The sequence below is a fragment of the Phyllobates terribilis genome, unplaced genomic scaffold (assembly GCF_046119375.1).
Source record: "Phyllobates terribilis strain yellow unplaced genomic scaffold, ASM4611937v1 Scaffold_7__3_contigs__length_470593459, whole genome shotgun sequence".
Lineage (NCBI taxonomy): Eukaryota > Metazoa > Chordata > Amphibia > Anura > Dendrobatidae > Phyllobates > Phyllobates terribilis.
In genome coordinates this window covers 106,904,925-106,927,563 of record NW_027362767.1, presented here as the reverse complement: position 1 = coordinate 106,927,563, position 22,639 = coordinate 106,904,925, and the positions used below count along the sequence as shown (strand labels likewise).

The following is a 22,639-nucleotide window of genomic DNA, read 5'->3' as shown; positions in this document are numbered from 1 at the left end:
CACTACTAGAAGGCCAAATATTTTTTCAGAGGTAGATGCAGAAAAAAATATATTCAGTTTGCAACCTGATGGAGGTCAGTATAGATGGATTAATAGAACAAGACCCACACACAGCTAGAAGCCCAATATTTTTTCAGAGGTAGATGCAGAAAAAACTATATTCAGTTTGCAACCTGATGGAGGTCAGTATAGATGGACTAATAGAACAAGTCCCACACACTGCTAGAAGCCCAAATATTTTTTCAGAGGTACTGTAGATGCAGATAAAAATTATTTTTAATTTGCAACCTGATGGAGGTCAGTATAGATGGACTAATAGAGAAAGTCCGACACACTACTAGAAGGCCAAATATTTTTTCAGAGGTAGATGCAGAAAAAAATATATTCAGTTTGCAACCTGATGGAGGTCAGTATAGATGGACTAATACAACAAGTCCCACACACAGCTAGAAGCCCAAATATTTTTTCAGAGCTAGATGCAGAAAAAAATTATATTCAGTTTGCAACCTGATGGAGGTCAGTATAGATGGATTAATAGAACAAGACCCACACACAGCTAGAAGCCCAATATTTTTTCAGAGGTAGATGCAGAAAAAAATATATTCAGTTTGCAACCTGATGAAGGTCAGTATAGATGGACTAATAGAACAAGTCCCACACACTGCTAGAAGCCCAAATATTTTTTCAGAGGTACTGTAGATGCAGATAAAAATTAGTTTTAATTTGCAACCTGATGGAGGTCAGTATAGATGGACTAATAGAATGATGCTATGCCCAAAAGATTTTACTTCACTAGGTGCAGTAAAAAAATTGGTATTCTATACACAGGTGGTATATCTTGCAACACAGATAGGCTACTCCACTGACTAACACACTCTGCAATAGGCCAAAAAGGATTAGCTTTGCTAGATTCAGCCAAATGCTGTGAAAAAAACTTGCACAGCACTGGCACAGACCTGCCTGGCAAAAACTGATAGGAACTCATGTAACCTAGTCCTGAAAAGGACTCCAATTACAATTAGTCTTTACTCCCACAACCGATCTATTTAAGAGCACAGACCTCCCTGATAAAAGTCGTAGGAAATGCTGTAACCTAGTCCTTAAAAGGACTGCAATCACAACTATTCCCTACTCCCAAGCTATCTGTATATTTGTGCGAAAATTGGCTTGAAATTAACAAGGTATAGCGCACACAGCAACAGCGGTGCCGTCTAACACGCAGCTGCAGCAGTGAGAAAATGGTGGCGACGGGGAAAATGGCTTGGTCTTATAGGGCAAGGACATGTGACATACACTGCCAATGACACATGCCCTTGCTTGTGTGAAAAAAAGCACTTCGCTCCGTGTGTGCGCTGCTGATAGGCTGACAGATTGCACCTCCCCACTGTAAATGCGGGAAAGAGAAAAAAAAATGGAGATCTTCATTGTTCCTGCAGAGATCCATCCCCTGCCCCTCCCCCCACCCCGCTGTACACTCAAACTGTGTATTAACATTAATTTTCATCATTACTGAGAAAAAATCCAGTTATGATTTTGGTGCACGAACAGTTATCGAACATAACCTCGAACAGCCGAATTTTTCTCAAATTGTTCGTGTTCGCCGAACGGCTCGAACACCGCCCAAAACAGCTCGAATTTGAGATTGGCGAACAGTTCGAGTAGAACAACGCTCATCTCTATTGGTCGCATTGGGACCCAGAGCCTCAAGCGGGAGAAGGAGCTAGAAGAGTTGTTCCATCGGTATGGGCGGATACATACCATCGAGCTGAAGAATTGTGGGGGAGGCGGTGCCACACTGTTCACCTTCATCAGCTTCCAGGATCCATGGGATACGTGTTGTCTGAGCAGTATTCTGCTGAGTGGGTAGGAGAATGGCCGTTCAGTGGGATGAGCACTGGTCCATGCAGTCTTTCTTAAAACAGCCAGGCTAGCGGACGAGAGCACCCACTGACCCTCGTGTCTCCACTCCTTTGTTTGACTACTTAAAAAAATTAACTTCCCCCAAAAAATTAGTTTCAGTCGCCATATTATGATAGCGCTCCTCTTTTTTTATTTATTGGACAAGTTGTAATATTTTTTGCAGGGCTAGATGTAGTTTTCATTTTTATGATTTTGGCGTCCAAACAAATTACATTTCTGATCTGTTTGTTCTATTTTTTGTGGAGATAAACAAAAAACAGTGATTTTGCCATCTCAATTTTATTTTCCTGTTTCGGCATTCATAGTATGGAATATATATTTGTATATTTTATCACTTTGGACACCATAAATGGGTTAGTTTTAAACTTTTATACATAATTTTAGTTTTCTTTTTTATATTTGTAATGTTTTTTTTTTTACATATTTTTTTAATATTTGTTAGGGGACTTGAACCTATGAACACTTGATTGCTTTTACAGTACAAGTACAATTACCCATTGGCTAGGATTCATAAGTATACTAACATCGCAGACTCTGGGACCTTCAGTAGGCCCTTGGCTGCTATGGCAAAGAAAGCGACGGCTTGGTTCCCAGCTTCTTTAAACCCTTAGTGACCTATGACATTTTTATCATAGGTCACTAAGAGATCAGGAACTGTCAATATCTGACAGCGGCATTTAAATTATGCCATTGCTGGCGCCTACATGTTTGACTGTATGTTAAATGTTAAAAAGCAAAAAAATGAATTGCACTTCCCCCAAAAAAAGTCAAGATGTTATATGTGCCCAAAAATATATCAATAAAAGCATCAGCTCATCAGGTAAAAAACAATCCCTCACTCAGGTCCATGAATGGAAAAATAAAAAAAGTTTCGGGTCTCAGAAAACTGCAACACAAAATATTTTCTTTTACATGGTTCTATGTTTTTTAACCACTAAAATAGAAAATAATCCGTATAGATTTAGTATCACCATAATCATACTGATCTAGACAATCATAGTGCCAGATACGATATATACGATATATAATTTTTGCCATCAAATGAAAAAGTAAAAAGAAAACCCAAAAAGCAATGTCAGAATTTTCATTTTCTTCAACATTTTACGCTTCTCATTTTTCAGTATATTAAATGGTAAAATTATATGTCTGGGTCCTTAACCCCTTCACGACCTTTGACGTATAGGTATGTCAAAGGTCTAGTCACCACCTTTGATGCGGGCTCCGACGCTGAGCCCGCATCTTTCCCCGCACATGACAGCTGATCTGATCATAAGACTCAATTCTGCTGCATTTACAGGTGTCCATCTGACATATGATGACTTGGGTTTTTGGGTGAACAATTGATAGAAATTTGTCGGGGCCACCATAAGATTTATTCTCGTTGAAAATGAATTTGAAAAAGTACATTTCAGTGAGGACTGTAGCATCAAATTGGATTCCTGAGCTGCCCATGAAATCCGGAATAACAGGCTGCTAATTTTCGGAGGGAGAAGGGGAGGGTGGTTGGGGTCCATATGGGATCGATTGCTGGAAGGGTTGCCTCGGTCCTAGGGTGTCTTGCTGTGGGTCCCACCTCACTAGATGAAGATGAGGAGGAGTAAGAAAAAAAGAGGAATGTGAAATCTTCCTCCCTGCCTGAATCTGTGTCGGAAACATGGAAAGCATATGCCTCCTCTGGTGAATAGCGTCTTATTGACAAATAGGCCATTTTTATTTTATTGGAGATGTTTGTGTAAGTGGTTCTTCTACATGTGTATTGTGTGGGGCGTGTGAAAAAGGCACTATTTATTATTAAATCTACTATAAAAAGTAGAGAAAAAAAAGTAGAGACATCCATGCACTACATACATTAACCCCTTCGCCCCGAAACCTGTTTTCACCTTCCTGACCAGGCCAATTTTTTCAATTCTGACCAGTGTGACTTTATGTGGTAATAACTCTGGAACGCTTCAATGAATCCTAGTGATTCTAAGACTGTTTTTTATAACACATTGTACTTCATGTTAGTGGTAAATTTAGGTCGATATTTTATGCATTTATTAGTGAAAAAAAAATCAGAAATTTGGCAAAAATTTTGAAATTTTCAAAACTATTTATTAATTTGTATGCCCTTAAATCAGAGAGACACACAAAATAGTTAATAAATACAATTTTCCACATGTCTACTTTAAAGCAGCACAATTTTTCAAACTTAATTTTTTCTTGTTAGTAAGTTAGAGCGGTTAAAGGTTTATAAGCAATTTCTCATTTTTCCAAGAAAATTTATAAAACCATTTTTTTAGGAAACACATTACATTTGAAGTGATTTTGAGGTGTCTAGGTGACAGAAAATACCAAAAAGTGACACCATTCTGAAAACTGCACCCTTCAAACTGCTCAAAACCAAATTCAATAAGTTGATTAACGCTTCAGGTGCTTCACAGGAATTAAAGCAATATGGAAGCAAAAAATGAAAATTTTACTTTTTCCCACAAAAATGTTACTTTAGCCCCAATTTTTGCATGGTCACAAGGGTAGCAGAAGAAAATTCACCATATAACTTGTTGTGCAATTTCTCCTGAGTACGCCAATACCCCATATGTGGTGGAAAACTACTGTTTGGGCGCATGGCAGGGCTTAAAAGGGAAGAAGCTCCATTTGGCTTTTGGAGCACGAAAAATTGTCTGGAATCAATAAAGGATGCCATGTAGCGTTTGTAGCGCCCTGATGTGCCTAAACAGTGAAACACCCCCACAGGTAACCACATTTTGGTAACTAGACCCCTTGAGGAATTATCTAGAGGCATAGTTATAATAATGATAATAATGCTTTTGATTTTACTGGTGTATGAATTTATAATGTGGTGGCATGTGTAAGTTGTGCAAAGTACAACTTACTCAGATTATAAAAGTGTGGTGTTTTAAAATGGTAAAAGCAAATTTTATCAATTTATGGACATGTGATGCGCTTTGAAGGAATCTTTAATGCAAAGGCCAGGTTTCTCAGGCCAGGTTTCACAATAGTAAATAGTGTCCTTTTGTATCACCCTCTTGGAATATACTCTGCACCTTGTTTGTGTTCTTCCCTTCCTCGCAGTTGGGGAACCTCACCAGGAAAATGTTGACTTTTTACAAAGCAGGCACTATCAGTTTCAGAAGTACTGGGACCCTCACCTTCCTCAGTAGCAAATATTAGGGCCTTGATGACTTCCTCCCGAAACTGAAGGAAGCTCTCTGTATTGCCTGCACATCAAAACAGTACAAAAGGATTGTACAGAGCCATCTGTACAAGGTGCATGGCCAACTTTTTGTTTCATACTTTTGCTTTTCGCATGGCACTGGAAGGTTTGAAGACCTGATCTGAGAGATCTACACCCCACATGTACTTATTATAATCCAAGATACAATCTGGCTTTGGGACTTTTCTTGTGGTTCCTCGGAGAGTGACAAGGGAGGTGTTGTCACGGTGTATGGTGGTCAAGATAAGGACATCGCTTTTGTCCTTATACTTGACCACCAGCTTGTTGTCGCTACATTGGACTCTGTTGCCCTTTCTCAGCAGTTGCCCAATTGACAGTTTAAGGAGGCTTCTCTTATTTTTTTGCACAGTGCCATATGCAACTGTACCACTGGCAGAAAGGATATTAGAGTGGGATGACGGTGAAAAAGTTATCGACGTAGAAGTGATAATAACCCTTATCCAGCAGTGGGTGCACCAATTCCCACACAATTTTCCCACTCACCCCCAGGACAGGGGGGCATTCAAGGTGGAGGGATGGGGGAGCTGGAATAAGGATTTGGGAAGTGCTGCTGTTGTGATCACAGATCGTTCACACAGCAGACAGCACGCAGCACAGCACACAGCACAGAATCGCAAGAGTCACAGGAGATCGCAAGAGGATTGCACTGGCTACCAATGATTTTTATTTTTCTCAGGTCCACAGAGGGGGTCTACAACCACTCTGCATGCCAGTTCTGAGGAAAAGATGGTGCACAGAGTGGTGATTGTTATTTTAAATCAACCCTTTTGGCACCGATTGGTCAGTAACTCTTGTTCAGCCAATATGCACCAAAAGTGTTTATCACCAGAGGTAACAACCACCCCATCCATTTTGACTGCTGTGATTAGGCAGTGTCACCCGTGTGTCCATTTTTACCATCAGTGTGCCCGTTTTTACCATCAGTGTGTCATCCGTGTGTCCGTTTTTACCATCAGTGTGTCATCCGTGTGTCCGTTTTTACCATCAGTGTGTCATCCTTATGTCCGTTTGTACCATGAGTGTGTCATCAGTGTGTCCGTTTCTACCATCAGTGTGTCATCCGTGTGTCCGTTTCTACCATCAGTGTGTCATCCGTGTGTCCGTTTTTACCATCAGTGTGTCATCCGTGTGTCCGTTTCTACCATCAGTGTGTCATCCGTGTGTCCGTTTTTACCATCAGTGTGTCATCCGTGTGTCCGTTTCTACCATCAGTGTGTCATCCGTGTGTCCGTTTTTACCATCAGTGTGTCCGTTTTTACCATCAGTGTGTCATCCTTATGTCCGTTTGCACCATGAGTGTGTCATCAGTGTGTCGGTTTTTACCATCAGTGTGTCATCAGTGTGTTCGTTTTTACCATCAGTGTGTCATCCGTGTGTCCGTTTGTACCATCAGTGTGTCATTCGTGTGTTCGTTTTTCCCATCAGTGTGTCATCCGTATGTCCGTTTGTACCATCAGTGTGTCATGTTTGTGTCCGTTTATACCATCAGTGTGTCATCCGTGTGTCCGTTTTAACAATCAGTGTCATCCGTGTGTCCGTTTGTACCATCAGTGTGTCATCCGTGTCTGTTTTCCCCCATAGACTTGTTTTGGCCATTATCATCCTTGCTGCCAAAAAAAGTGGACATGTGAACAGCATCATAATATATAATGGGTAAGTGTTGTATCCGTGAAAAAAAGCGGATACCACATGTACTGGAAACACGGACGTCTGAATGAGGCCTAGGAGATAAATGACCATATCTGATGCTGATTGTGAGTCAATATTGTCTGATGTCTTTGGATTTATATTTTACCATCATGTCCTATTTTCCTATTTCTTTTAGACCTTTCTTGAGATAATGTCTGCACTCTTATAGAAAGATTTTGCTATCACACATTATTTGTGCTTTATTCAGAACTGGACGGGGTATAAAAATCAATACAAATATGTGTAAAAAATACAAGACATGCAATTTAAATATAGAATTACACTGCTAGAAATTACCCTCCATATGTCCATGTAATACTTCTATTTTTGATGTATAAATGATCTAATGTTCATAGTGATTATCTTGTCTGTCTGCAAGTAGTACAGACAGTAACTAGATCACTAGACTCCTGCCCTCATAGGATCGGTCTTAATTACTGGCAGGAGGTCAGAGCTGTATCACCCTATCTGTAATTGCTGAGTATTTTCTCTCTCTATGGAAGTGTGGAACCTTTTTCTCATAGTTGTTCACAATAGGGTCCCATTGCAGCCCCTCCCAGACAGCTAATTAACAGGACACTGAATGCTTGTCCAAGGACAGATCCCAAGCAGATGGCATAAGGGAAGAGGGTATGGAGCTGTCTTATGACAAGGGGTTTCAGAGAGGGACACCAAACGCACAGCCCTTTTATGCCAATCAAATGCATCTTTTTTCATGCAAATTCCAATACTGAAGTATATTCATTATTCATTCATTTCCTTTTTTTGTAATGTGGCCACATGGTATTACTATTCATTTGCTGATCCGAAGAGCTTGCAGTCACTTCATTTCAACTCTAGAGATTGGCAGTTAACACTTTACACACTGAGAGTATTACATCTGGTATTTAGTGTATTAAAGCAGGTACTCCGAATGGCTGATTTCCATCAAAGCTGCTACTTAGATTTTCACTAATTGCTAAACACTTCACAAAGAAAGTAAGAGCATAACATTTTATATTCTGAGCACAAACCCTAAGACCCCAATTTATCTGATCATTATTTTATACATACAGCAAAAAAGAAGAGACACCAGCACTAAAAACGTCTTAAAAGGACACCAAAGAAGACTCTTCACGGCCAGCATTTTCCTGGGGCGACTTCTTCTTCGAAATCTCAGTGCATACGTCGGTGTCTAATAGACACCACGTGCACCTACCCTTAGGACACTGGAGAAAACTGATGAATTGGGACCAAGCTATGTTCCTATGATGAGTTTTTGATGAGTTTTTTTACGCAGTGTATTTTCGGGAAAAAAAAACCAAGTAACCTATTTTAATTAATGGTTGCAGAAATGGTGCAGAAAATAAGCAAAATCAAAACTCTTGAGAATGTATCCTAAGGCTACGTTCCCACTATGTATTTTTGGTGAGTTTTTTTAAGTAGCGTATTTTCAAAAAAATGTAAGTAACCTATTTTACTTAATGGGCGCAGAAATGGTGCAGAAAATCTGCAACATCAAAAACTCACAAAAAGCTCATCGTGGGAAAGTAACCTAAAGGGAATCTGTCATTAGATTTTTGGTAATAAATAATAGGGAAAAATTCAGCTCACCCCTCAGATGCTGTTCCAATCCGGGAGGAGCACAGTATCCCCGCTGCTGCACAGCGCTGAAGGTAATTGAGGAAATTAGAGTTGGAACCAGCTCAGCATACCGGAGTAATTAAAAATTCACAAAATCTTTATTGGAAATCCTTTAAAAATAAAATTGCTGAAAAATTGGGCATCTCAGACAACAAAGCAATAAAGAGGGGTGATATGTATAACAGGAATCAGTCCATACGCGTTTTGAGCTACATGGCTCTTGAACACTGGATCCAGTGTATATGGGCGGAGCCGATTTTTTTGTTGCAAACAAACCGGAACCCCAAACACAAACCCGAATTTGAAATACTGAACAAATTGTCTCAACATTAGTCTTGATAAAACACAGTGGACCTACACCAGCAGATGACATGGCTCCCAAACCATCACTGATTGTGGAAACTTCACACTAGACCTCCAGCAGCTTGGATTGTGGCCTCTCCACTCTTCCTCCAGACTCTGCACCTTGATCTCCAAATGAAAATTGGAACTCTGCGACCTTGAGGAGTGTGTCAGTGACTGCCTTCTGGACATCTGTCAAGCCAGCAGTCTTTCCCATGATTGTGGAGCCTACTGAAACAGACTATGTGACCTTTTTAAATGCTTAGGAAGCCTTTGAAAGGTTTTTTTTGTTAATTATTCTAATAATTATTCTATTATTCGCACGAGCCGGAAGCACGTCATAAGACATGCCCATCAGGGCCTGTTTCCACGTCATCACGGGGAGCCGGTGGGTTTTCAAGACAGCTGGTGGTCTGCAGAAGACCCCAGTGCCTTTCATTGTAAATCTCCTAGGCCGGCGTTCATAGGTGATCTTAATTTATGCTATACATAGCAAGGACAAAAAAGAACACCAATCATAAATGGGTAGTATAAATCACACCATGTGTGTAGATATAGGTATGATATGTACCTTTTATTAATTACTACCCTATATGGACTAAATGCGACTCCATCGCCAAAATATAGAACTACCAGAGAAAAAAGCGAAGACCGAATCAACAATTCTGTAGCAAAAAATGGTCAATATTTATTATGATACAAAGATCAGACATATATAAAGGTCAGTACAATATTATAAAAAAGGACAATAAAATCAATAACAGCCCTCTCCACATGTGACTCCACACAGGGACCCATAATATAGGTAATCCATGGCAGACCTAGATCCTATGTATTTACTTAGTTATATCATATCTGCTGTATATATAACACGTATAAGCATTGGAATGGATACTATATATGCTGATTACCCTCACTGCTGTGTGATAGAAACCAATAGAAGTCATTTACCATATCACCCTCCTATTATCTACTATTATTGTCATGTGCGTTGCACTAGATGAATAGAGGGAACATAAGAGTCCCCATTGAATGCTTACCGCAACTCTCCAGTATCCAAATGTAATCACCAGGGGGCAATAACACTCTCGACATGTGCCTCCCCATTATGGACCCCTAACAGTGTTATTGCCCCCTGGTGATTACATTTGGATACTGGAGAGTTGCGGTAAGCATTCAATGGGGACTCCTATGTTCCCTCTATTCATCTAGTGCACCGCACATGACAATAATTGTAGATAATAGGAGGGTGATATGGTAAATGACTTCTATTGGTTTCTATCACACAGCAGTGAGGGTAATCAGCATATATAGTATCCATTCCAATGCTTATACGTGTTATATATACAGCAGATATGATATAACTAAGTAAATACATAGGATCTAGGTCTGCCATGGATTACCTATATTATGGGTCCCTGTGTGGAGTCACATGTGGAGAGGGCTGTTATTGATTTTATTGTCCTTTTTTATAATATTGTACTGACCTTTGTATATGTCTGATCTTTGTATCATAATAAATATTGACCATTTTTTGCTACAGAATTGTTGATTCGGTCTTCGCTTTTTTCTCTGGTAGTTCTATAGCAAGGACAAAGCCCTGCTATGTGTAGCACAAGTGATCTGATGATCGCAGCTTCAAGTCTCCTAAGGAGACAATTGAAGAAAGTAAAAAGTAAGAAAAAAGTTTTAAACCACCTTAAAAAAAAAAACATAAAAGTTCAAATCACCCCCATTTTGCCCCATTCAAAAGAAAATAATAACAAAATACACATATTTGGTATTGCTGAGTTCAGAAATGTCCGATCTTTAAAAATCTAAAGTAAATTAATCCGATCAGTAAACGGCGTAACGAGGAAAAAAATCAAAACACCAGAATTAAGATTTTTTTGGTTGCTGCAACATTGCAAAATGCAAAAACAGGTGCTCAAAACATCGGATCTACCCCAAAATGATATCAATAAAAACATCAGCTCGGTGCGCAAAAAATAAGTCCTCGGCCAGCCCCAGATCCCGAAAAATGGAGATGCTACAGGGCTCAGAAAATGGCAACATTTTTTTTTCTTACAAATGTTGGATTTTTTTTCATCACTTAAATAAAAAGGAACCTATACATGTCTGATATCTGCGAACTCGTAATCACCTGGGGAATCATAATGGCGGGTCGGTTTTAGCATTTAGTGAACATGGTAAAAACAAAAAGCAATTGTGGAATTGAACTTTTTTTGCAATTTCACCGCACTTGGATTTTTTTTCCAGTTTTCAGTACACTATATGTTAAAATCAATGGTATTATTTAAAAGTACAACTCGTCCCGCAAAAAAATATTTCACTCATGCCTATGTTGACAGAAAAAATATAAAAGTTATGGCCCTGAGAAGAAGGGGGGCAAAAAACGAAAACTCAAAATGGAAAATTGCAAGCTGGTGAAGGGGCTAAAAGTAATCTGTCACCAGGTTTTTGCTACCTCATCTGGGAACAGCATAATGTAGGAAAAGAAACCCTGATTCCAGTGATGTGTCACTTAGTTGTAACACAATCAGAGTTTTTAGATGTAGCATGTAGCAGAACATTGAAAGCTGCCCCCGCTCACAGCACAGCTCTCTATGTGTACATTGTTAATTGACAGTGAGCTGCTAATCAGAGAAGGGTAGCGTGGTCAGACTACTTGGCATGAGGGAGCTGGTCTGGCCAGTAATAATCTCCTGTTGATAAAACCTTCATTGTATGGAAACAACAGCACACAGCCTAATAAGTGACACATCCCTGAAATCTGTGTCTCAGCCCCTACCCTATACCATACTCAGATTGCATAGCAAAAAAATGCTAAAATATAACCTTAAAGTGATCACAACTGCCTGACTGCAGTCACCACTAGAGTCAGCTGATAATCAGTTCGGGTAAAACTTCCTGCAGGTTTATTATGCCGCATAAACTCCAGCTGCGTCCCATAAAAAATAAACAGGCCCTGAACAGTCCTCCGGTGTTTCTCACTGGCTTCAGCCCAACACAGCCTGGAGACTTCACTCTCCAGGCCACACACTACACAGAGCAAACTACTGACTGAGTATTTAACCCGGCTCAGCCACACCCTGAGGTGAGGTAGGGGAAATGGCCTCCCACCCTCTTTGCCATTTCCATAAAACTAAACCCTTTAAGAGAGTTAACCCCCAGCATATAACATGCTGGCAGAAATTTAGTAAGTTTCAGTTCACACAGGAGAGCAACCTGAGTGACACATACCTCCCCTCTAGTGAGCGAGTATGTTCTATTAACCCTTTCGCCAAGTATGCTCGGGCCGAGCTCCGAGTATTTACAGCTGCCCGGTGATATGGTTGAATCACTCCCGTGTCCATGATTTGCAACTGCTTGACAGTTTTATGACATGTGAGGAATGTCTGCTTCTTACACATTCCTCACATGTAATAAAGCTGTCAAACAGTTGCAAATCATGCACACGGGAGCGATTCAACCATATCACCGAGCAGCTGTAAATACTCGGAGCTCGGCCCGAGCATACTCGGACAGAACATACTCGCTCAACACTACTCCCCTCATATATCATACCAGTGACTCCATACATACAAGAATGTGTTTAAAATAAAATGATTGGCATACTCCCCTTAAAGGGAATATGTCAGCAGGTTTTCGCTATGTAATTTGAGGGTAGCATGATGTAGGGGCTGAGATGTTGAATTCGGGGATGTGTCACTTATTAGGCTGTGTGCTGTTGTTTCCATACAATATATGTTTAATCACCAGGAGATTGTCACTGCCTGGACTACAGTGCACATGAGCCCTGGTCTGACCACTCCCTCTTCACTGATAAGCAGCTTCCTGTCAATAGACAATGTACATACAGAGCCTGGTGTAGGTGGAGCTGACTTTCTGAGCTCTGCTCTGTGCTACATTTAAGAACTATAATTGTGCCACAACTGCTGCACCCAGTTACACATCGCTAGAATCAGGGTCTCTGTCCAAAAATTATGCTGCTCTCAGAGCCTACTGACAGATTCCCTTTAAGCTCCCCTGTGGATCCAGCACAGGCCACTCCTGACGTTTGCACCTGTCAGACAACTGTTGCAGCCTGTGATTGTCTGCAGCAGTCAGATTGCTAGAAGAGCTTCTCATCAGAAGTTTCTCTTATGACGTGCACTTCTAATCACTTGACCACTACAAGATGAGTATGCCACCATGCCTTATTTTTTTTCTATATTTGACAACCCCCTTTAATACCTTAAACTTGGTTAAGAATCATGTATCAATAATATTATTTGTATGACGCCTATTCCTTATTCCCTACAATCTGACAGTGCAGTCACTTACTATATATGTTGCAATTTGAGCTGGAAGAAAGCCTAAAATAAAGCTCCAATCTGTTACATGTGTACACTTTTCATTTGTTGGAAAGTAGCACTTTAAATATGTTTATGCATAAATTAGCATATATTAGTTGTTTAGTCACGACCCTTACAATAAAACGCTCTGTGATCTCAGTATGTGTAATGTACAAACACGTGCCATATTTTCTGACATATTCACTATATATTTTCTACTTTTACAGCTGATACATGATAAGTATGACAATATTTACGGATATCAAATGTGAAGATTTGGGAGATAAAGTAGTGATTATGGGGAGTAAATATTTTTCTTCCATCGGTAATCCCACGGAAGATCATTACAACCTTTGCACTTATCTGTATAATATTCATACATACACAGTGGTGGCCAAAAGTATTGCCACCCCTGCAATTCTGTCAGATAATACTCAGTTTCTTCCTGAAAATGATTGCAATCACAAATTCTTTGGTCTTATTTAGTGTTGAGCCACCCCCGTAGTGTTCGGGTTCGGTTCGGTTCGTCGAACACCGGGATGTTCGAGGAACTGTTCGTCGAAAACCTTAGAACACCGTTGAACACCGTTAAAACCAATGGCAGGCAAACAAAAACACATAGAAACACATAGAAAACACCTTCAAAGGTGTCCAAAAGCTGACAAACTGCTCAGAAGATGCTTTCTTTAAAAAAGCCGGCCGGCAATTCAGCAGCGGCATACACCGGTAACCGACAATTTAGACAAGAAGGAATAGAGCATCACACATAGATTAGATAGATAGAAACATGTCAGTCACATATATATGAAGTACAGTGACAGTGTTGCTTACTGTACTTGTCATTTAGTGTAAAGGATTTATTAAAAAATATAATAGTGTTTTCATGCACCGTCTCTTTAAAAAAGCCGGCCGGCAATTCAGCATCTGTACCCGACAATTTATAACAGACAGAATAGAGCTTCACACATAGATTAGATAGATAGAAACATGTCAGTCACATATATATGAAGTACTGTGACAGTGTTGCTTACTGTACTTGTCATTTAGTGTAAAGGATTTATTTAAAAAAATATTAGTGTTTTCGTGCACCGTCTCTTTAAAAAAGCCGGCCGGCAATTCAGCATCTGTACCCGACAATTTATAACAGACAGAATAGAGCTTCACACATAGATTAGATAGATAGAAACATGTCAGTCACATATATATGAAGTACTGTGACAGTGTTGCTTACTGTACTTGTCATTTAGTGTAAAGGATTTATTTAAAAAAATATTAGTGTTTTCGTGCACCGTCTCTTTAAAAAAGCCGGCCTGCAATTCAGCATCTGTACCCGACAATTTATAACAGACAGAATAGAGCTTCACACATAGATTAGATAGATAGATAGAAACATGTCAGTCACATATATATGAAGTACAGTGATAGTGTTGGTTACTGTACTTGTCATTTAGTATTAAAATAAAGGATTTATTATTAAAAAAAATTGGCGTGGGGTTCCCCTTAATTTTAGTCTCTAGCGGAGGTTAAGCAGACAGCTGGGGCAGATGTTTGAAGCCTGGGAAGGGGGTAATACCCACGGAGCTTCCCAGGCTACTAATATGAGCCCCCAGCTGAATACATAGCCTTTACTAGCTATTAAAATGGGGGACCCCCCCAAAAAAATGACGTGGGGTCCCCCCTAATTTAATAGCTAGCAAAGGCTAGGCAGACAGCTGGGGGCTGATATTAATAGCCCAGGAAGGGTGCCATGAATATTGGCCCCCTCCCAGGCTAGAAACACCAGCTGTCAGCCGCCCCAGAAATGGCGCATTCATAGGATGCGCCAATTCTGGCACTTAGCCTCGCTCTTCCCACTGCCCTGTAGCGGTGGCAGGGGGTAATAGGGCTGGGGTTGATGTCAGCTTATAATGCCAGCTGACATCAAGCCCAGGTTAGTAATGGAGAGGCGTCTATAAGACACCCCCATTACTAACCCCATAGTCAAAGTTAAAAGAAAACACAAACACCCAGAATAAAGTCCTTTAATTGAAATAAAGACACAATCCTTTATTGTTCTAAATTAAACCATACTTACCGTCACGCCCATTCCAGCTGAAGCCAACGATCTCCTGCAATAAAAGAAAAATAATAAAGCAACATCATCCTTACCTTTCCATGGCTCCCACGACAGCTTCAGCTCTGCTACATCGAGATGACAGGCTGGACCGCAGCAGAACGCTGCCATCCAGCCTGTCATCCCGCAGACACTGAGAAGCGCAGGCTTGCTTGCTCTCTGCAGTGTCTGGCTGTGACGGCATAAAGATGAGACGAGTTCATGTCCAATGAACTCGGCGCACCTAATGCACGTCACTGACAGCGTGGGAAAATTCTCACGCTGAAGCGCTGAGTGCAGGAGAATTTTCCCACGCTGTCAGTGACGTGCATAAGGTGAGCTCATGTCCAATGAACTCAGCTCACCTCCTGCACGTCACTGACAGCGTGGGAGAATTCTCCTGCACTCAGCGCTTCAGTGTGAGAATTCTCCCACGCTGAAGCGCTGAGTGCAGGAGAATTTTCCCACGCTGTCAGTGACGTGCATGAGGTGAGCCGAGTTCATTGGACATTAACTCGGCTCATCTGGATGCCCTCACAGAGAGACACTGTGGAGCGCAAGCAAGCCTGCGCTTCTCAGTGTCTGCGGGATGACAGGCTGGATGGCAGCGTTCTGCTGCGGTCCAGCCTGTCATCTCGATGTAGCAGAGCTGAAGCTGTCATGGGAACCATGGAAAGGTAAGGATGAGGTTGCTTTATTATTTTTCTTTTATTTCAGGAGATCGTTGGCTTCAGCTGGAATGGGCGTGACGGTAAGTATGGTTTAATTTAGAACAATAAAGAATTGTGTGTTTATTTCAATTAAAGGACTTTTTTCTGGGTGTTGTGTTTTTTTTAAATACTTTACTAGAAATTCATGGTGGTCATGTCTAATATTGGCGTGACCCCATGAATTTTGGGCTTAGGGCCAGCTGATAATGCCAAGCTGGCCCTAACCCCTTTATTACCCAGTGAGCCACCGCATCAGGGCCCTGGATGAGTTGGGTACAGCGCCAGAAGATGGCGCTTCTATGAACGCGCCATTTTCCGGGGTGGCTGCGGACTGCAATTTGCAGCGGGGGTGGCCCAGAAAGCTTGGGCCTCCCTGCGCTGCGGATTCCAGCCCCCAGCTGCATAGTTGTACCTGTCTGGACACAAAACAGGGTGAAGCCCCACGTCAATTTTCTTTAAATTATTTCATGAAAAATTAAGAAAAAAAGGGCTTCCCTATATTGTTGTGTCCGGCCAGGTACAAATAGGCAGCTGGTGGTTGGGGGCTGCCCGTTCCTGCCTGCTGTACCTGGCTGGACACAAATATAGTGCGAAGCCCCACGTCAATTTTTTTTTAATTATTTCATGAATTTCCTGAAATAATTAAAAAAAATTGAAGTGGGGCTTCGCACTATATTTGTGTCCAGCCAGGTACAGCAGGCAGGAACGGGCTGCCCCCAACCACCAGCTGCCTATTTGTACCTGGCCGGACACAACAATATAGGGAAGCCTTTTTTTCTTAATTATTTCATGAAATAATTAAAAAAAATTGAAGTGGGGCTTCGCACTATATTTGTGTCCAGCCAGGTACAGCAGGCAGGAACGGGCTGCCCCCAACCACCAGCTGACTATTTGTACCTGGCCGGACACAACAATATAGGGAAGGCCTTTTTTTTTAATTATTTCATGAATTTCATGAAATAATTTAAAAAAAAATACGTGGGGCTTCGCCCTATTTTTGTGTCCAGCCAGGTACAACTCGGCAGCTGGGGGCTGGAATCTGCAGCGCAGGGAGGCCCAAGCTTTCTGGGCCCCCCCCCGCTGCAAATTGCAGTCCGCAGCCACCCCGGAAAATGGCGCGTTCATAGAAGCGCCATCTTCTGGCGCTGTACCCAACTCATCCAGGGCCCTGGTGCGGTGGCTCACTGGGTAATAAAGGGGTTAGGGCCAGCTTGGTATTATCAGCTGGCCCCAAGCCCAAAATTCATGGGGTCACGCCAGTATTAGACATGACCGCCATGAATTTCTAGTAAAGTATTTAAAAAAAACACAACACCCAGAAAAAAGTCCTTTAATTGAAATAAACACACAATTCTTTATTGTTCTAAATTAAACTATACTTACCATCACGCCCATTCCAGCTGAAGCCAACGATCTCCTGCAATAAAAGAAAAATAATAAACCAACCTCATCCTTACCTTTCCATGGTTCCCACGACAGCTTCAGCTCTGCTACATCGAGATGACAGGCTGGACCGCAGCAGAACGCTGCCATCCAGCCTGTCATGCCGCAGACACTGAGAAGAGCAGGCTTGCTTGCGCTCCTCAGTGTCTCGCTGTGACGGCATCCAGATGAGCCGAGTTCATGTCCAATGAACTCAGCTCACCTCATGCACGTCACTGACAGCGTGGGAAAATTCTCACGCTGAAGTGCTGAGTGCAGGAGAATTCTCCCACGCTGTCAGTGACGTGCATGAGGTGAGCTCATGTCCAATGAACTCAGCTCACCTTATGCACCTCACTGACAGCGTGGGAAAATTCTCCTGCACTCAGCGCTTCAGCGTGAGAATTTTCCCACGCTGTCAGTGACGTGCATGAGGTGAGCCGAGTTCATTGGACATGACCTCGGCTCATCTTTATGCCGTCACAGAGAGACAATGTGGAGCGCAAGCAAGCCTGCTCTTCTCAGTGTCTGCGGGATGACAGGCTGGATGGCAGCGTTCTGCTGCGGTCCAGCCTGTCATCTCGATGTAGCAGAGCTGAAGCTGTCATGGGAACCATGGAAAGGTAAGGATGAGGTTGCTTTATTATTTTATTTTTATTACAGGAGATCGTTGGCTTCAGCTGGAATGGGTGTGACGGTAAGTATGGTTTAATTTAGAACAATAAAGAATTGTGTCTTTATTTCAATTAAAGGACTTTATTCTGGGTGTTTGTGTTTTTTTTAACTTTGACTATGGGGTTAGTAATGGGGGTGTCTTATAGACGCCTCTCCATTACTAACCTGGGCTTGATGTCAGCTGGCATTATAAGCTGACATCAACCCCAGCCCTATTACCCCACTGCCACCGCACCAGGGCAGCGTGGAAGAGCGAGGCTAAGTGCCAGAATTGGCGCATCCTATGGATGCGCCATTTCTGGGGCGGCTGACGGCTGGTGTTTCTAGCCTGGGAGGGGGCCAATATTCATGGCTCCCTTCCTGGGCTATTAATATCAGCCCCCAGCTGTCTGCCTAGCCTTTGCTAGCTATTAAATTAGGGGGGACCCCACGTCATTTTTTGGGGGGGGTCCCCATTTTAATAGCTAGTAAAGGCTATGTATTCAGCTGGGGGCTGATATTAGTAGCCTGGGAAGCTCCGTGGGTATTACCCCCTTCCCAGGCTTCAAACATCTGCCCCAGCTGTCTGCTTAACCTCCGCTAGAGCCTAAAATTAAGGGGAACCCCACGCCAATTTTTTTAATAATAAATCCTTTATTTTAATACTAAATGACAAGTACAGTAACCAACACTATCACTGTACTTCATATATATGTGACTGACATGTTTCTATCTATCTAATCTATGTGTGAAGCTCTATTCTGTCTGTTATAAATTGTCGGGTACAGATGCTGAATTGCCGGCCGGCTTTCTTAAAGAGACGGTGCATGAAAACACTATTATTTTTTTTAATAAATCCTTTACACTAAATGACAAGTACAGTAAGCAACACTGTCACTGTACTTCATATATATGTGACTGACATGTTTCTATCTATCTAATCTATGTGTGATTCTCTATTCCTTCTATTCTAAATTGTCGGGTACCGCTGCTGAATTGCCGGCCGGCTTTTTTAAAGAGACGGTGCATGAAAACACTATTATTTTTTTTGATGAATCCTTTACGCTAAATGACAAGTACAGTAAGCAGCACTTTCACTGTACTTCGTATATATGTGGCTGACATGTTTCTATCTATCTAATCTATGTGTGATGCTCTATTCTTTCGGTTCTAAATTGTCGGGTACCGGTGTATGCCGCTGCTGAATTGCCGGCTTTTCATGTTTCACTGTTGGCACTGTTCCCATCGATTTGGGCAATCACTGTAATGCCACAACCACCATGGCTGTGGCATTACAGTGAGTGGCAGACAATCCCTGCATGATTGGTGCTCTAAATAGCACCAGACATGCAGGACACGCTTTTGGTGCACGAACAGTTATCGAACATAACCTCGAACAGCCGAATTTTTTGCAAATCGTTCGGGTTCGTTGAACAACTCGAACACCGCCCAAAACAGCTCGAATTTGAGATTGGCGAACAGTTCTAGTCGAACACCGCTCATCTCTAGTCTTATTATCTTTATTTAATTTGCTTGCAAGGAAAAAACACAAAAGAGAATGAAGCAAAAATCAAATCATTGATCATTTCACACAAAACTCCAAAAATGGGCCAGACAAAAGTATTGGCACCCTCAGCCTAATACTTGGTTGCACAACCTTTAGCCAAAATAACTACGAACAACCGCTTCCAGTAACCATCAATGAGTTTCTTACAATGCTCTGCTGGAATTGTAGACCATTCTTCTTTGGCAAACTGCTCCAGGTCCCTGATATTTGAAGGGTGCCTTCTCCAAACTGCCATTTTGAGATCTCTCCACAGGTGTTCTATGGGATTCAGGTCTGGACTCATTGCTGGCCACCTTAGAAGTCTCCAGTACTTTCTCTAAAACCATTTTATAGTGCTTTTGGAAGTGTGTTTTGGGTCATTGTCCTGCTGGAAGACCCATGACCTCTGAGGGAGACCCAGCTTTCTCACACTGGGCCCTACATTATGCTGCAAAATTTGTTGGTAGTCTTCAGACTTCATAATGTCATGCACACGGTCAAGCAGTCCAGTGCCAGAGGCAGCAAAGCAACCCCAAAACATCAGGGAACCTCTGCCATGTTTGACTGTAGGGACCGTGTTCTTTTCTTTGAATGCCTCTTTTTTTCCCCTGTACACTCTATGTTGATGCTTTTTCCCAAAAAGCTCTACTTTTGTCTCATCTGACCAGAGAACATTCTTCCAAAACGTTTTAGGCTTTCTCAGGTAAGTTTTGGCAAACTCCAGCCTGGCTTTTTTATGTCTCGGGGTAAGAAGTGGGGTCTTCCTGGGTATCCTACCATACAGTCCCTTTTCATTCAGACGTCGACGGATAGTACGGGTTGACACTGTGGTACCCTCGGACTGCAGGGCAGCTTGAACTTGTTTGGATGTTAGTCGAGGTTCTTTATCCACCATCCGCACAATCTTGCGTTGAAATCTCTCGTCAATTTTTCTTTTCCGTCCACATCTAGGGAGGTTAGCCACAGTGCCATGGGCTTTACACTTCTTGATGACACTGCGCACGGAAGACACAGGAACATTCAGGTCTTTGGAGATGGACTTGTAGCCTTGAGATTGCTCATGCTTCCTCACAATTTGGTTTCTCAAGTCCTCAGACAGTTCTTTGGCCTTCTTTCTTTTCTCCATGCTCAATGTGGTACACTCAAGGACACAGGACAGAGGTTGAGTCAACTTTAATCCATGTTAACTGGCTGCAAGTGTGATTTAGTTATTGCCAACACCTGTTAGGTGCCACAGGTAAGTTACAGGTGCTGTTAATTACACGAATTAGAGAAGCATCACATGATTTTTAAAACAGTGCCAATACTTTTGTCCACCCCCTTTTTTAGGTTTGGTGTGGAATTATATCCAATTTGGCTTTAGGACAAATCTTTTTGTGTTTTTTCATTGAAGACAAATATTAAATGAAGAGAATAATACCAAAGAATTTGTGATTGCAATCATTTTCAGGAAGAAACTGAGTATTATCTGACAGAATTGCAGGGGTGCCAATACTTTTGGCCACCACTGTATGTATGTGTATGTATATATATATATATATATATATATATAATTTTTTTTTTTTTCTACATTGTCTCTTCCCTTTATTTTATATAGAAATGGACACAACGAGACACTGCACTAACACTGGCCATTTCTTCCAGTAAAGATTACTCAGCCCGGGACTTTTTATGCTTCGTGTTGCAGTTCTCAGACGGACTGAATTAATTATCTGTTGTCAAAAAAACACTGGTCTTGATTAATGAATCACTTCACGTCTCCGCAAGTGGAATTAAGCTTGAGAACGGAGCTTTTTGTATTGGGTGCAGCCGATAATGTTGGCTGCACACAATGTATAAATGCTCTGCCTGTAACATTATCATAAAATGCTAAAATTGTCATCATGGGCCTTTGTAATTCCAAACTACTTTGCTAGCAACCTTGTATCACTTTCTTAGTTAGTGTCCAATTACTATCAAATCTGTATAAAGCAAAGATCAAAAATGTCAAATCTATAAATTTGATGCCTGATGTAAACTATTAAGATCTTTGTAATTTTTCAGTTTTCCCTTTATTTCACTGTTGTCAATGTAAATACTTTTATGTCCAAAAATGACAAAAGTATTCTTGGAGTGAAACCTTCATTGGCTAACCAGAAAAAAAAAATTATATATTATATGCTGGTTAGCCAATAAAGGTATCACTCCAAGAATACTTTTGTCATTTTTGGACATAAAAGTATTTACATCGAATTTTCTGGCTAACACGGTGCCACAATATAACTTTGTATTGTACACTGTTGTCTATATACATTGTCTTTTTTATATACATAGGTGGCACTCCTCTCATCATGGTGGTGCCCTCTTATTCTTTGTTATCAGTCTTTATTTCACTGACATCATTGCCTTTCTGCCCACTGTATACTTGCTGCAATTCAAAAAATTCAAGATCAACTCATAGAATTTTTTTTCAGTTTTGCTCTACACATCACTGCCTGCCTATTGCACCCTCTTGGCTGCTCTCTCCCACTGCTTCCATTTCACTTGCACCACCCAGAAGTGGACACAGATAGAAGAGAACCCCCCTGGCCAAAAAAAAAGTACATAGGCCCTTTGCAGTCCAATAATGTGACTGTGGCAAAAGTTGCTTGCTACTTTGGAGGTAGTAGTGGCCCCCTTACCTCTTGGCCTCCTCTGCGTCTGCACAGGTTGCACCAATGGTATGTTCACCCCTCACATCACTCTTTAGTGGCTGCAGAGTCATGAGGTGAAAAGGGTTTGTGCCTTAGGGTAAAAATTTACAGTCACTCTGTGATTTGAATACATGCGGTCACATGCCGACTAAACGCAATGCAAGAGTATTGAGTGAGGCTGGACACGTCTAGTCAGAATGTGGCCGGAAGTATACAAATCGCTCACTTCCGGGGCCGACACTGGAGTATCCTCACAGCTTCCAGTGTGCGCGATGTGAGGATTCACAAGTCTGCAGGCACTTAGAGTGAGTGCAGACTTGTAGCCTAACGATGAACAACCCTCTTAAGTTTTGCCTGTGCTGTGATTGGAGCACATGAATCAATGCAATCACAG

General features: G+C 41.6%; 1 long non-coding RNA gene across 1 annotated transcript in view; it reads left to right on the top strand.

Annotated features, from left to right (window-relative positions):
- LOC141152920 (uncharacterized) overlaps positions 1 to 22,639 on the top strand; it is a 737,638-nt gene that overhangs the window by 160,519 nt on the left and 554,480 nt on the right. The window lies entirely within an intron of this gene.